Raw genomic sequence first — 16,460 nt, 5'->3', positions numbered from 1 at the left:
TAAGAGGCTAAAACCAGCAACAAATAAAAGTAAATGGACAAATATCATCATAATAAAAACTACAAAATATTAAAGACAAAAAAAAATTCTTAAAAGGTATCAGAAAAATAGCAGATTATTCTTAAAGGAGCTAGATGTAGGTTTATGTCTGACTTGTCAACAGGAACAATGAGATCCAGAAAATGGTGAAATAATATATTGAATTAACTAAGAGAAAATGACTGTCAAGCTACTTATCTCTATTCAGCAAATTATCTTTGAAAATGAGAATGAAAGAACAATATTTTTTAACAAAGATAAACTGAGTGTGCTATCAGCAGAGCCTCATTAATAGAAATAATAAGGAATTTTCTCAATGCTGTCCAAGAAAGGGGATGATGGGGAGAGGAATCCACCATGGAAAGGAGAAGTATTTTCATCACTGATATTGTTAGGATGGCTGGCACATGGTAAGAACAAAAAGTACATAGATATTAGGTCAAATTTCACTGTTTTAAACTTTTTACAGATAGTGTTCCCCACTATTGCCTATATGCACCATAGACTGAGTCTGATGTTCTGAGGAGAAATAGAGTTAGACACAATAAGTGACTCCAAGCAGAATGGAATTTGGCCAAACCACTAACACCTGCTATGGCAGAAACCATCAAATGCCTCATCCCTGTTCCTGGTATGCCTAATAAGTCACATGAAATGCAAGGGCAATCCACCCCACCCTTGGAGTCCCTCCCTCCTCACACACAAGCACACTTGAACACACAGCCCAAAGGAATCCACCTGGCATTAATCAAAAATCTCACCAACAGGCTCTTGTCATATACATACATACATACATACATACATACATACATACATACATAACATACATACAATCTCACCAGGACCAAACTCTCTCCTCTCTCCATTTCTGCCCAGATACCCGAGAGCCCTCTTGCTGTTTTCCCCCTTCCCCTTCTTCTTTGTTCTGTCTATGCTTGAGTAAGTAACAAACCTTTGAATTACTTGAGATCACTAGTTCTGATGCAGTATGTTTTAACATCTAACACCTCTAAATGGGAGGGAAGGGCACATTCAGCAATGGGCCAAACTGGACCTGAACATGTCCCATCCTTGGTATGATACTGAATGTAGGCTGAGTAGACAGAAAGTGTTTCCAAAGTAACGTCTGATTTATAAGAAAGAATAAAGAGGTGAATGTATAAGGTGGAACTAAACAAATATTAATTGCGTAAACAATAATAACAATGTTTTGTGCAATTATTGCCCTGGAGAAGGGTAAAGATTTGGATTAAATATAGACTCTGATCATTAAATATGTAAGTTTTAACTTCTAGAAGAATTATTGAATTAATAGAAATATGGTGTACAGTGTCAAAACTAGTAGAGGAAAAATGGCATTATTTTTGTAAAAGTTTACTTAAGCAAAAGGGAGGAGGGCTAAAATTGGAAAGAGAAACATAAAGTGTACAAGAGCAATAGAAAATAGAAAAATGAGATATTAAATTTAAAACCAAATATCATAATTACAATAAAGTCGAAGATAGCACAGGCTCCATTCAAAGTAAAAAGATTATCAGATTGGATTTTTTCAAATGCAACTATACACTGTTTATAAGAGACACATGTCAACATAAAAAAATAATAGTAAAGGTCAGATGATGTTAAAAGACAGATATTAATATTGCTTTCTCATAATTTATAAACAGATGAAAGAATCTGTATCTAAATAGAATATTTAAAAACCAAAATAAACAAAAATGTCAGACAAATACTAATCAAATGAGAGCTGATATAATTATGTTTATATCAGACAAAAGAAAAGAGTTTATGTTCAAAAATAAAAAAGATCATGTCATGAAGAAAAAAAATTATTTTACAAGAAGATGAAACTATTTTGAATTTATATGCATTTAATACCCCAGTGGCAAAACATATGAGGCAAAATTGATATAAGTACATGAAGAAAAAGGTAAATCTAAAGTCATAGTGTATATTATAATACTGCTTTATCATAATTTATAAAACAAATAAAAGAATCAGTATCTAAATAGAGTATTTAAAAACCAAAATAAACAAAAATTGAACAAATTGATATATCAAATGTTACTCCAGCAGCCACAGGATATGCGTTCTTTTCAAGAACACATGACACATTTAATGAATTTGACCAAGTTTAGAGCCATCAATCAAGTTTCAACAAATCACAAAAGACCATGGCCTTACAGTATGTGATCATTGACTGCAATACAATAAAGCTAGGAATTAGTAACTAAAAGACAACTAGAAAACAAGCACATTTAGAAATTAATACACTTTATATAACTCATGGGTCAAGAAGTAATCAGCTTGTAATTATAGAAATATTTTGAAATGAGTACTTATTAATAAACTTATGACCTTAAATGTGTATATTAAAAAAGAGGAAAGGAATAAAACTAATAAGTTAAACCTCTATTTCATAAAGTTTGACAAAGAACAGCAAAATAAATCCAAAGGAAACAAGTGACAATAGAAGATAAACAAAGTCAAATGTTGATTTTTTGAAAATGTCAATAAAATTGATAAACCTCTGGAGTTCTAGAGGACTTCTCTAGCATTCTCAGAGAGAGAGAGAGAGAGAGAGCAAGAGAGAGAACAAATGACTAATGTCAAAGATGAAAAGGGGTTACCTCTACAGATGTTACATATGTTAGATAAATAACAAGGAGAAATTAAAAACACCTGTATAAAAATAAGTTTAAAATTTAGACAAAATGGAAAAAATCTTTAATTGAATAAAAATGGAAAAAGATATCCTAAATTGCTCCATATCTACTAAAGAAACTAAATTGGTAACTTAAGAAAAATAGCAGAGAGGGGCCGGCCTGGTGGCGTAGCGGTTAAGCGCGTGCTCTGCTGCTGCAGCACAGGGTTCGCAGGTTCGGATCCACGGCATACACTGACGCACCGCTTGTCAGGCCATGCTGTGGTGTCATCCCATATAAAGTAGAGGAAGATGGGCATAGATGTTCACCCAGGGCCAATCTTCCTCTGCAAAAAAAAAATGAGAGAGAAAACATAAAATCTTTCAGAAAGAAAACCCTAGGTCAAGATGTTCTGATAATACTTAATTTTAACAGATATTTAAGGCCCAGTAAAAATCTTGATTTCTTATTTTGCAATTTGGCAGGTTGGACCTAAAATTTATATGGGAGTGTAAATGGACAAGATTGTACAAGATATTCTTGAAGAAAAAAACAACAACAAGGAACTATGTGTTCCTCTAGATATCAAGATTTATCATAAAGTTATAGCAAATAAAACAGGATAGAATTAGAGAAGATATAAAAAAAGAATAAATAGAAAATATGGCTCAAAAAAATGTACTATGTGTATGTATATGAACAAAGCTAGCATTGTGAATGAGAGAGAAAGGAAAGATCTTTCAATAAAAGGTCCTGGGAAAGTTAGAAATGCATTTGGAAAAAAATAAATTCAGCCTTCTATTTCATTCCAAAAAAAATCAACTCCAGGTAGATTGAAGACCTAAATATGAAAGTCCAAACAATAAAGCTTTTAAATGTAATAAAAGAGGATACTTTTATGATCTGTGTATATGGAAGGATTTTTGAAATAAAACAAACAAAGCACAGGGGTTGGCCCAGTGGTGTAGTGGTTGGGTTTGCACACTCCACTTTGGTGGCCAGGGGTTTGCAGGTTTGGATCCCGGGCGTGGACCTACACATCGCTCATCAAGCCATGCTGTGGAGGTATCCCACATACAAAATAGAGGAAGATTGACATTGATGTTATCTCAGAGATAATCTCCTTTAAGCAAAAAGAGGAAGATTGGCAACAGATGTTAACTCAGGGCCAATCTTCCTCATTAAACACACAAACAAACAAACAAAACACAATTCATAAATGGAAGACAGAAGAAATTCTGGAATGGTGGTATGAGCAGCTCTATGGACTCCTTCATTTTGATTGAAGCTATATACTGGGAAGGTGTGGTTAAGAGGATGGGCTTTGTATTCATCCTAGTTCTCAGTCTAGAGCAACAGCTTCTTCCCAAAAGGGGCAATCTATCATTGTTTCTTGCTCCCTCCCCAGCTTTGTGTTATAAAAATTCTTTTCTAGGCAAGCATAAGAGAGAGGAGCTTCCTTCCTCCACCTATGCCCTGATTATAAGGCAGAAGCTCTACCTCAGTCAGAGCAGGCTCCTTGCCCTCACATTGGTTCATGTGAATAGTGAGAGTTCCATGCTAGGAAATGTAAGCTGAGAAGACCGGGGCTACCACTACACCCAGCACTCTGCTCATAGAACAGGAATGTAATTCTGAGAGAAGTAAGCTGTTCTCTCTGACCCCAGCTCTGAGGCAGTAGTGCAGACGCTCTGTGCAGGGGCAGAGGCAGGTTGTAAAAACAAAGAGATTCATAAATTTCCACGGAATGACCAATGAAATGACAGATCAGCTAGAAGTTTAATAAGGAGAATCAGGGAAACAGAAAGCTAAGAGCATCCCTGGGGTTGGAGCAAGTCTCAAAGCCTGGCCTAAAAGATCACCCGGCAAATGAGTCTGACTTTAATTGAATCAGACTGTGGAGCAATGATGCCCCAGATGGCTGTCAAAAGCAATCAGATACATATTAGCAGTAGCTAACTTTTGGGGATGATACCCATATGGACGGACAAGCCAGAATCGTAGTAAAGAGATCAGGGAAAGAGACACTCAAAGAGAAACAGGTTAAAACAATTGTCATTCCTTGGTATGGGGGTCAGAGTACATATGTACAGGCTCAATACTGTACTCTTTGAGGAGCAAAATCAGAGACTGCACAATGGGAGAGATACACGTCATTGAAATAGGCGACACCTTTAAACAAATAAAAAGCAAACAAACAAAGCAAACCCTCTATTCGAGGGGGAGAGGAACCAATATTCAGAGTTACTACACTATGTTATAAACGTGTCTAATTTTCAACAAAAACTTATGAGGTATGCAAAGACACAAGAAAGCGTGAGTCATACATAGGACAAAAAAAACAAGCACCAGAAACTGTCACAGTAGACAGATATCAAAGCAGCTATTATAAATATAAACTTATAATTTAGATTTATATATTATATTTATGTAATTTTAAATAGACATTAAAAAGTATACTAATTTAAATAAAAAATTTATTAGATGTATTCAACAGTAGATTTGAATAGGCATAAGAATTAATCAGTAAGCTTGAAAACAGATTAATAGAGATTAAGCAAATCTGAGGAACAGAGAGAAAAAAATTTTTTTTAAATGAACAGAACCTCTGATAAATATGAGACAGCATTAATTTAATTTGTATATGTGTAATGGGAGCACCAGAAGGAAAGGAGAGAAAGAAAAGTGAAAAATTATTCAAAGAAATAATGGAAGAAAACTTTCCAAATTTGATAATAAATATTAATCTACATGTAAAAACTCAACAAATGCCGAGAAGGATAAACATAAGGAGAATCACACCCAAACATATAATAAGCAAAACCTTAAAAGCCAAAGGCAAAGAGAAAATGTTAAATGTAGCTAGAGAAAAGTGACTCCTCACATCCAAGGGAACCCTAATAAGAAATTTAGCTGACTTCTTACCTGGAACAACGAAGGCCAAAAGGAAGTAGATTGATATACTCAGAGTGCTGAAAGAAAATGATATACTACCAACCAAGAATATTATATCCAGCAAAAAATATATTTTAAATATCAAAGTGGGAGAAAGACACACCCAAATAAACAAAATGAGATAAATATTTGGAAGCAGTCCCATCTTACTAATGGGAGTTCTTCAGGCTGAAAGGAAGTGATGCAAGGTTGTACTCTGTATTCTACATCCAGTGAAGATATCCTTCAGGAAAGATGAAGACATCAAGATATTTCTTGACACTTTAGTCACGAAATCAAGACTAAGAAATTTTTTCACCAGCAGCCATATTTGCTCTACCCTATCCCCAGTAACTAAAGATCTCTAAACTGAAAGGAAACAAAATAAAAAGGAACCTTGGAAGGTCAAGAAGGAAGATGAAATATTAAGCAAAGATATAGACAAATACAATAGACTTTCCTTCCTCTCTTGAGTTTCCTAAATTATGTTTGATGTTTGAAGCAAAAGTTATAACACTGTCTGATGTAGCTTTAATGTGGGTAGAGGAAATATTTAACAAGACTAAAACATAAATGAGTGCATGTAAATGGAGGAAAGGGAGGTAATATTTCTCCGCTTCACTTTAACTGGTAATATGACATACCAATAGAAATAAAAACTTATGTTGTGATATATTAGGTATATGTACTATAAAAAAGAGCAACCATACAAAAAAATTGTATACAAAGAGATACAGCCAAAATCACTAGAGATAAATCTAAGTGGAATCTAAAAAATATTCAAGTATCTCAGAATAAAGCAGGACAAAGAAAACATAGAAATTAAAAACAGAGAAAGCACACAGAAAGCAGAACAAAAATTGGTGGACTTAAGATGTAACGTAAATGATTTAATATAATATTTTCATACATTTAATATTAAATGTAAACAATCTAAATAAATCAATTAAAAAATAGAGATTGGGAGAGTGAATTTTAAAACATGACCCAACTCTATATGCTGTCTATACAAAACTCACTCCAAATGTAATACTGTATGCAAGGTGAAAGTGAAAATCATAAATATATATGTATATATACACATATATATGTATTTCATAGATATAAAATATACATTTCAAATTTATATTATATAGAAGTGAAAATCTCTATATATAATATATACATAATCTTTTTCAATTTGTTAAGAGGGTAGAGCCTAAGTGTCATCACATACAAAAAAAGGTAATTATGTGAGATGATGTATATGTTAATTAACGTGATTTTAGTGATTATTTCACAATGTGTACATATGTTAAATCATCAAGTTATACACCTTAAATATATACAATTAAAAAAAAATGATGGGTGCAAACGGACCATCCCTCCTAAAGAAGCTAAAATAATTTATTTTAAAAATGGCTGAAAGATCTCAATTATATTTTGCCTAAGAAGATACACAAATTTGCAATAAACACGTGAAAAGATGTGCAACGTCATTAGCCACTAGTGATTTACAAATTAAAACCAGAATAGAATACCATTCAAATGCTACTTTTATAAAATGGCTATAATGAAAATGACAGATAAAAACAAGTATTATTGAAGATTTGGATAAATTGGAGCCATCATATAGTGCTGGTGAGAATGTAAAATGGCACAGCCCGTTTGGAAATGTTTGATTTTTTGGAATGTTTTTTGGAAAAATTCCTCAAAATGTTAAACATAAGTTACCGTATACCTCAACAATTCTACTTTTAGATATGTACCCAAGTGAAATGAAAACATATGTTCAAGCAAAAACATGTAAGTAAATGTTCATATCATCATTATTCATAATAGCCAGATAATCAAAACAACACAAATGTCCATAACATGATAAATGAATAAACAAAATGTTGCATATTCCTACAATGGAGTGCTATTCAGCAATAAAAGGAAATGATGTACTGAAACATGGGACAACACGTTTAAACTCTGGAAACATTATGCTAGGTAAAAGAAACCAGTTACAAAAAGGCCATATATTACATAATTCCATTTATATGAAATGTAAAGAATGAACAAATCAATAGAGACGGAAAGTAGATTACCGTCTGCCTAGGGCTAGGTGTTGGGGCAAATAGGAAGTGACTGTTAATGGGTGTGGGGTTTCTTTTGAGGGTAATAAAAATACTCTCAAGTTTAGATTGTAATGATAGTTGTACAACTCTGTGAATATACTAAAAACCATTGAATCGCACACTATAAATGGATGATTTCTGTGGCTAAGTGGATTATATTTCAATAATGCCATTAAAAAAGAAAAGAATGAAATATTGACAATATTTAAATTAGCAACTTCTGTTCTTTATAAAAGAAAACTGTATAGGCAGCAAAAATAGAAATCATATAATGGAATAAGCTAATTACAACATGCAAGCAACAATAGTTTACGGTGCAGAATATATGAACATATCCTAAAAATAAGACAGTATTGAAAAGAAGGCAAGACAGGCACTTAACAAAACAGGAAATCTAAATAGAATAAAGATGAGGAATTACTCACCCTTAATAAGAATTGTAGAAATGCAAATTAAAACCAATTGAAATAAATTTTAATGTCAGATTGGCAAAAATTTTAGTTTTACTATGACACCTTTTGACAAGAAGGTAAAGTGATAGACATTCTTATACACTTAGGGTGAGAATGTAAGTCAATCTCTTTCAGTTTTTATGAGAAGGCAATAATCTTGAGATATTTAAGAGAATAGCTGTCTCCTATATATAATAGCCATTTCATAGACAGAGCTATACCTCAAATTTTATATGAGGATTAAATGAATAGATATTTGTAAAGCACATAAAACAGTGTCTGGTATTCATTAAGCATATAATAAATATTAGCTGTTATGTTTGATGCTTAAATGTGGTTTTGTTGTGGCTTATTAGGGGTCTCAGAATATATAGCACCATTATCCTTTCCTGGGTTCTGAAAATGCTGAAAAAAGAATTTTAAGTAAATATTGAAGCATGCAGAGCATTTTTCTTATTGGGCGAGCCCAGGTTAGAGGATACGGTTTATGTCTTTGTGCAGATAGACCTACCAGTAATGAACTCCAGAAAGAAGGCAAATTTTCCTCCCTCCCAGTTTTGGCATTGCCAGACTAGGGTAAGCCTTCCTATAGAAGATGTTCAGCAAGAAGCAGCAAAGGAAAATGCAAGCTGCCTGCGGAGTTCATTTGAAAGAAGAAAGTGGAGCAAGCTGAGCAAAACCTGCTCTATTACTCATCCCAAATTTACCAGTCCTTTGAGTCACACCTAAGATAGCACGATAAAGTGATTGAGGGAGACCAGGAGCAGGCTGAGGTAATTGTGAAACCACAGCTTCTTCGTCTAAAACTAATTGCTGTATTTTTGTTGCTGTGTTGTTGTGATTGTTAAATGTAGGGATTTACCAGATTTTCTACTTGATGCTGGAGTATTAGAGACGTCTAGTAACCATTCCCTTTTTTAACTAAAAGGAAAAAGAATGAGAAATCTGATCTTGTTACTGTAGGACCTCCTGGGGTTGACAAATGTTGATCAAATACACTGTAAGCATAATATATTCTTGGCCTGTTTCTAGTAGGATACTCAGGGCAGAGTAGGCACGCAATCTATCAACAATAATTGACTGGGTACCATTTTGGATCTCCATAATGTAGCAGTTGCTGTGCTGGATAATAAAGTATAGTGACTTCTCAGTAAATTCCTTTGACTCAATGAGTGATTGCTGGATAAATGACACAATCTAAACCTGAAAAGTTAAAAAAGAGAGAATCATGAGATGAAAAACAGGATAAGAGAAGATTATCTCTGCAGTCACTTCTAGCTCTCATTGTTTTGGATGCATATGTTTGATAGCTATTGTCTATCAAGTTCCTTATTTCATTTTCTTCTATACATGTGAATGATTTATTGATAGGAGAAAAAAATAGAGTAATTCTGCCCAGTAACTAGTAAATAAATAAATAAATAAATAAATAAACAAACAAATTCATAATATCATAAATAAAATTATGACATCATTAACATTTATACTTTTTTCTTCTTTTCCTTTTCAGTGGCCAATCTCACCATCTTCATATTTCAGAGTATTCTGAGATGATTCCCATTTCCAGAAAAAGTTAATGTTCCACTCCAAATTCACCTGTCCCTTAAACTATCATCCCACTGTCCTGCTCTCTGATAGGCAGCTTCGCTGACTATGTAATTTGAGTGAGAGTTTATAATAATAGTCTTTAAACAAATACTCTGCCCAGTGCAGATAAAGCTTGCCCTTTAATTAGTATCTTTGATGTTTAGGAAACTGGAATTTAAAGATGCAAGTCAGAAGGAATAAAAGGAGAGAGTAAGTCAAGGGACTTTCCTGGCGTTTCTCAAATTGCATGCTCTAGGTTGCTTCCTACTTTATCTATAATAAAAGTTGGGCCTTAAAGGTAGAAATTCTTATTAAAAACTATTGTAGGCAGTTAGGAAGGAGAAACAAAGGGATCTCTGATTCATGAATCCATTTATTCCTAATTCATTTGTTAGTAATTCTAAGAATTTAATAAAGTGTGAAAATAATAATATCATTAATATATACAAAATTCAGTGTAGTCATATGTTGTCCAGAGGAATTTCACGTGTATTAATTTGCATCAATCTAAAAGCATGTGCACACATAATTAAACCTACTGTAAATAGCAGATGGATGGTATTAGGGCGGAAAATCCTAAGCAAGCTAAATCCATGAGTACAAGTATATATTTTGAGGTGAATTTCTTTGCCTTAGATAAGTTTTTCTTGCCCTTATCAAAAAAATCCTTGAGAAGAAAAGGTTTAGTGCATCACTCAGTACACGTTGAATGAATTAATGAATTTATAATAGACAAATGAATTTATCAAAGAGGAGAAGCTGTGACTAACTCCTAGTAACCAAAATTTTATGGGCATAGCCAGCCAAAACTTTTGTAACAAATATTTTTTTGAGTGCCTCATCTTCCTAGGTACTTTGGTTAGACAAGAATGTGACAACTTCTATCCTTAGGAAACTCACTGTCTAATAGGACACTTACTTTCTTCTAAAATAGCTTGTGAGACCACATTACTGAGACCACAGCTGCTCCCAACCTTCTTACACTTTTTTTCACTATTTGAGAGTAGTTTTGAAAAGCTTTCTTGCTAGTTGCTGTGGAGACTGTGCATCTGCAAGCAAGCCTGTTTTGCCAGGTTAGGGATAAGTCTAAACTAAAGGAGAATGGTGGAGCAACTGAGGGCATCAGTCTCAAGAGAGAGGGATTTCGCACTGCAGGTCATGATATATTGGCTCTGCAGTGTGGTGCAGGTTCTCTTCACAGAGTAGGAAGGAACTGGACAGAAGAGGAGAAAGTCATGTGTTATTCATTGAGTGAGAGTTGAGGGATATGGATGTTTGGTGTGCATTTCTTCTAAGCCTAAGCATATGACAAGAACATCAAACACCCACAAACCTGGGCTATTTTTAACCAACTACAAATAATATGCCAACAGTATAATGTCTTTTTAAAAAGAATGTTCTACTCTTTCCCAGATGGTTTCATAGAAATATAGATGTTATGCAATTATCACTATGGTAACCCTATATCTAGCAGCAAGAAATCATCATGTCATTTATTCCTAACACTCACTTGTCTTTTTTGAGCCACATAATCCTGATCAACGTATCACTCTCTTGTAGCACTTCCAGAACCTTTTTATTCCTGTTCATATTACTTGATCTCCCCACCACCACCTCCCCGACAAGGCATTAAAGTTAAAACCATAGTGTGGATTTTATGATAAAAGGATGTCATATAAACATATTTAATTCTCAAATAAATGAATTATCTATTCTGGAATCTCCCTCAATTTGCAAAGAACAGTCAAGAATTAATTTTCAGAACTGCTAAAGCAATATGTAATTGCAATATTCAACAAATATGAGTTTCAAGAACATGATTGTTCATATATCAAGGAAACACCATCACATGTGTTTTCATTGTAGCAGGCCAATGTGACATCAATAAAGGATTAACTGAAAGAAACTGCAAACAGAAACATCTATCTATATTCATAGGTGTGTCTTGTCAGCTGAGTCCAGCACCCATGTAATATGTTTGGGGGAAAACCGTGATCATTGAATTTTGTCTTCTATAGATGTAATAGTTACAGCATATCTTTTCTATTATTATATAGAATATATATATATATTATATAGAATATATATATATATTCAGGTAGGATTATTGAATTTGGATCAGATAACTCTTTCAAACTTCCCTATGTCCATGGACTTCTCTACTCTTCACCATTAGCCCATGTGCCCTCTTCCCTTCTCTCACAAGTCAGCTGGTATATTCATTATCTATTGCTGCATAACAATTATCCTGAAACTTAATAGCCTAAAACAACTAACATTTATCATCTTACATTTTCTCTGGCTCAGGTAACTCAGGCGCTTTCACAAGGCTGTAAGCTGTCAGCCAAGACTGCAGTAATCTCATGGCTCAGCTTGGGAAGTATCTGCCTCCAAGCTCACTCATGTGGCTTTGGTAGTCTTCAGGTCTTCACTGACGGCTGGACAGAGAATTTAGTCCTTTGCCACATGGACCTTACGATACGGCTACTCACAATATAGCAGCTTGTTTCCTCAGAATGAGGAGGGTAAGAGAGAGAGATTGAGACACAAGAAAGAGAGAACAATAAAGAGATAAAAGATAGAAGCCAACCTTTTTATAACTTGATCTCAGAAGTGACATTCTATAATTTTTGCCGTGTTCTATTTGCTAGAAGAGAACTATTAGGTCCAGCCCATACTCATGAGGAGAAAATTACAAGGCTGTCGATACCAAGAGGCAAGAATTATTGAATGCCATTTTAGAGGTTGCCTACCACAGATGAATTCTGGGACTGCAAATGTGAATGGACGTTCCATTTTAAATTTATGCCTATCAAAAGAAGTTAAGAGTGAGAGTTTACTAAGGAAATTATATAATGTATTCTGATGCTTAAATATAAATGATTTAGAAGCTATCTGCCATTCATCTTAATCTTGCAGTCACCATCCTCAGTGCAATCAGTGAAGTTAACTAAGATTTGATGCTTGCATATGGTAATTCTCATGTGCAAAGAAAATTAATTATATTTCAGAGACTGATGGGTGGGTAATAGAATGATTTTGAGTCAAAATTGTCTTAGATTCTAAAAATCTCTAATCTCCCAATATAAAACACAATTTAATTCTCCAACTGGAAGAGTAAGTAGCTACAGAAAAGATGAGCATGAAGTAGTAAGAAAAGCATGAAATTGCCCACTTAGTCCACTTATCCAAGCAACATAGTTAATCAATAGGGCTACCAATGACACAGAATAGTTCTTTTTTTAATCCTATCCCTAAAATTTGTGAATTTCTCTTTTAATCTCCATTCTAGTTTTTCCAAGGAATCATAATGTAAATGGCCTTTAGGTTTGAATTTGATATCAGGTATTAATTAAAGCCATCAGAGAATATGTAAGAAAGATTGAATTCATTTTTTTTAAGAAAATCATATTTAATCTGCAGTTCTCCTCTACTCTCTTGGGCTGGAGAGAAATTATATATTAGTCATCTGGGGGCTAACCTCCTCCTTTACAGAGTTATAAAAAGATCCAGAAGGTTTTACATAGTCCAAAACATCTAGGGAATTCCCTCTGGCCTGGATCCATGCTGGTGACCATTTATATGTTCATTTTTCCAAGCTGTATTGTGCTTTGATAATTGACTATATCTATGAAAATCTCAACCTAGATCTTGGAGACTTTGTCCAAGGCAGGAAGTCCCAGTGGATACAATTCACTCTCCCTAGGTGTACCACTTAGCGATTTCCTCTGGAGAAGCTCACAGTTCTAAGGATCAACAGATTTCAGCCTCAAGGGACACTGAGACACTTATTCCTCATTTTCCAAGCCCAGAGATGTTTACCTCCCTGAATCTCCCCCATCCCCTTCTTCTCCACCAACACAATTCTATTCTTTTTCACATAAATACTTTACCTTGGAACAGAGTAAATATTAGCTCTTTAAAGTATTGCTTTATTCAAGGCATCCCTGGTTTCAGTTGGGAGGACAGGAAGTTAAAAATGACCATCATTATTTTTCTATATAAATGTAAAGAAACATAAATTAATACATTAGTAATGTTTGCTACCACACATATTAAATAAGATACTCCATCCTGTCATAGTGGCTGGACACTTGCCACCAAGTATGACATTTTTCAGTAAGTTATGCAAGATTCAGGTTGATCACTACCTGAGACAGTCACACCACCTGTGACAGGAAGCCTGGCTTGTCCCTGAATCTAAGGCATGTAACAGTCTTCTTTAAACCTCTTCTAAAGTAAGTGATCCATAGTCAGGCAAGTCTGGCTGGCTCCCAAAGAAGCCAAAACACTGAACCTTGGGAAAGAGAGAAATAGCAAAAGAGAATTAGAGAGAAATGTAAGAGGGACTCTTACATTGTTGTTGGCACTTTCTCAAAATTGGAGGCATCCCTGGCATTTTGCTTTTTCATATTATAGTTAAAAATGAATCCATAAATATGTCTTATGGAGTAATCCTGTCAGAAATGTATGTTGCCGTTAGTTAACCTTACAAGCTCTTCTTCATGGCCCAGCTAGAAAAGCAATTATATTTGTTACTGTAGCACTGGTTCATTACAATAAAGTTTATCAAATAAAAAACTTGTTAATTCCAATCTAGGCAGTTGTTCATACCTTCCTATATTGCTAGGTAGCATGTATCACAACGTATTATAATTATTGCTTAGCCCTCTTTTTCTTCTATTATTGTGCATTCTGCACAGCTTCAATACAGCAAACAGCTTTGAGCATCATAGAAATGCTAGTGCCTGGTTCATAGTAGCTATTCAGTAAATATTTCTTAATAAATGATGGGGGTGAAGGGTGTGGAATATGAGATATAAAGGCCTGGGGGAGAAGCTGTGTAACAAGTCTGCTCTATCAAGGACTCTGCATACTAAAACAAGGTCAGGAAGATGAGGTCGCAAAGCAAGACATTTATTCCCCGCTCCTCCCGTTTCTTTAGTGTATAAAGTATTCTATATTCGTGACAAGTATAATTTTATCCTGTGCAAAGTAGTTAGAGTTATGAGTTTTGGAATTAATATGGGCTGGATTCAGGTTCTAAATCCTGCTTGTTTACTATATGTTTGACTCTGGGTGAGTTACTTAATCACATTAAGCCTCAGTTTTCTTACTTCTAAAATGTGAATTATAACAGTAACTAGCTCACAGGACTGTCCTGAGAATTAAACAGACAGTTTTTTTTAACAGTACTTAGTCTAGTTCCTGATACAGGGTAAGCCTTCAGTACAAAACAGAACAGCAGCTATGAGAATATTTTCACTTCACAGCCATGGACACAGGCTCTTTACATTGCTTTTCTCTCCCAAGAAAAGAGTCAGGCTCAATGGGAGATGAAGGTGGTAGCCAGTGGGGGAAAGAGGCATGGGCAGTTGCACACATATTCCAGTAGTTCTGCTCTTACATTTCTGAATGGCCTGAGGAGCCATCAGCAAAGAGGATACCCCATGTGGGGTAAAAGGCCCTGCCCAATGGCCTGGCTGATAAGGGAACACATTGTGATATTATCCTCCAAGCACAATGACTCAAACTCAGGGTTTGTTATAGCAACACTTTCCCTAGCCCACATCTAGAATATCGCCGTTACTGTCGTGAGAAAAACAGAAACAACTGCCATTCCCTGAGGACTTTCTAGGTTCCAGGGTCATCTCTGCAAGAGGAGTTTATTACTTACAACTTTCATCAAGAAAACTGATACTAAGCAGGTTACGTAACGTTCCCAAAGTCACCCAGATAATTGGGAACAAAGTGAGGATGGAAAATAGGTCTTTCTGCCTCCAAAGTCCACACCATCGGTTGTCCAATCACTTAACCCACGAATATCACGAGGAGAAAATAACATTCCCACGTACCCAAAATAACATCTCTTTCCCTCATTTGCATATGTTTCAGCATCTCTGTGGTTTTTGCTTCATATATATATAAAGTTAATTGCTGAAAAGAGTTTAGCTTAGTTAATTGAAACATCCTCTAAGATCAGATTTAACTCCCCCTATGCAAAATTGGCGTCATCTTTCAGGGTCCTGATTCCCCAGCTGTGTCAAATTGCTTCTCATTCTGTAAAATTATCGTGCTTTGATTTTATCTTAGCATATGTGGTTCCTTCTGCTAGAATCTCCTATCCACATCTTGGACATGTCCGTATCTTTTCTTTTTTAATACTCGGGACAAGCATTTCTGTAACGCTTTCTAAGAACTCCCTACTCGACTCCAAACAGTGTGCCACTCCTTCACGTCTTCACCCCATCTTATATGTCTCTACTAGACTATTTTCACATATTTTACAGTAATTTTTTACCTGTTTCTGTCCTTCTTTATCACACAAGACTGTGATCTCCTTAAGAGAAAATTTTATCCCTCCTAGGTTTTCTCAATGCCTGTCACAGTACTTGACATGTAGCATAAGCTTCATAAATATTACTGAATAAATCACCGCCTCCATTAATAAACATATTCTCATATTAGCAGTTTTCTTCTACTCTTACAAATGGCTTCTCCAAAGTTTAATACAATTATCTATACCACATTTCAACATTCTGTGCTATTCTCTAATATGTAACAGAATTCTGTGACATTATCTAATACCTGGCCTGAATCACATCTAAGGCCTCAGGTTCTCTAACATAAACCAACATTTCACCTTTAAGATTCAGGGAAACTGCTGTGAAAAGAAGTTGCCTTGAAATAAGTACCCCCTT

Source organism: Diceros bicornis, chromosome 7 (genome assembly GCF_020826845.1).
Source record: "Diceros bicornis minor isolate mBicDic1 chromosome 7, mDicBic1.mat.cur, whole genome shotgun sequence".
NCBI lineage: Eukaryota > Metazoa > Chordata > Mammalia > Perissodactyla > Rhinocerotidae > Diceros > Diceros bicornis.
The sequence above is the reverse complement of the archived record's forward strand: the minus strand, read 5'-3'. Positions refer to the sequence as shown.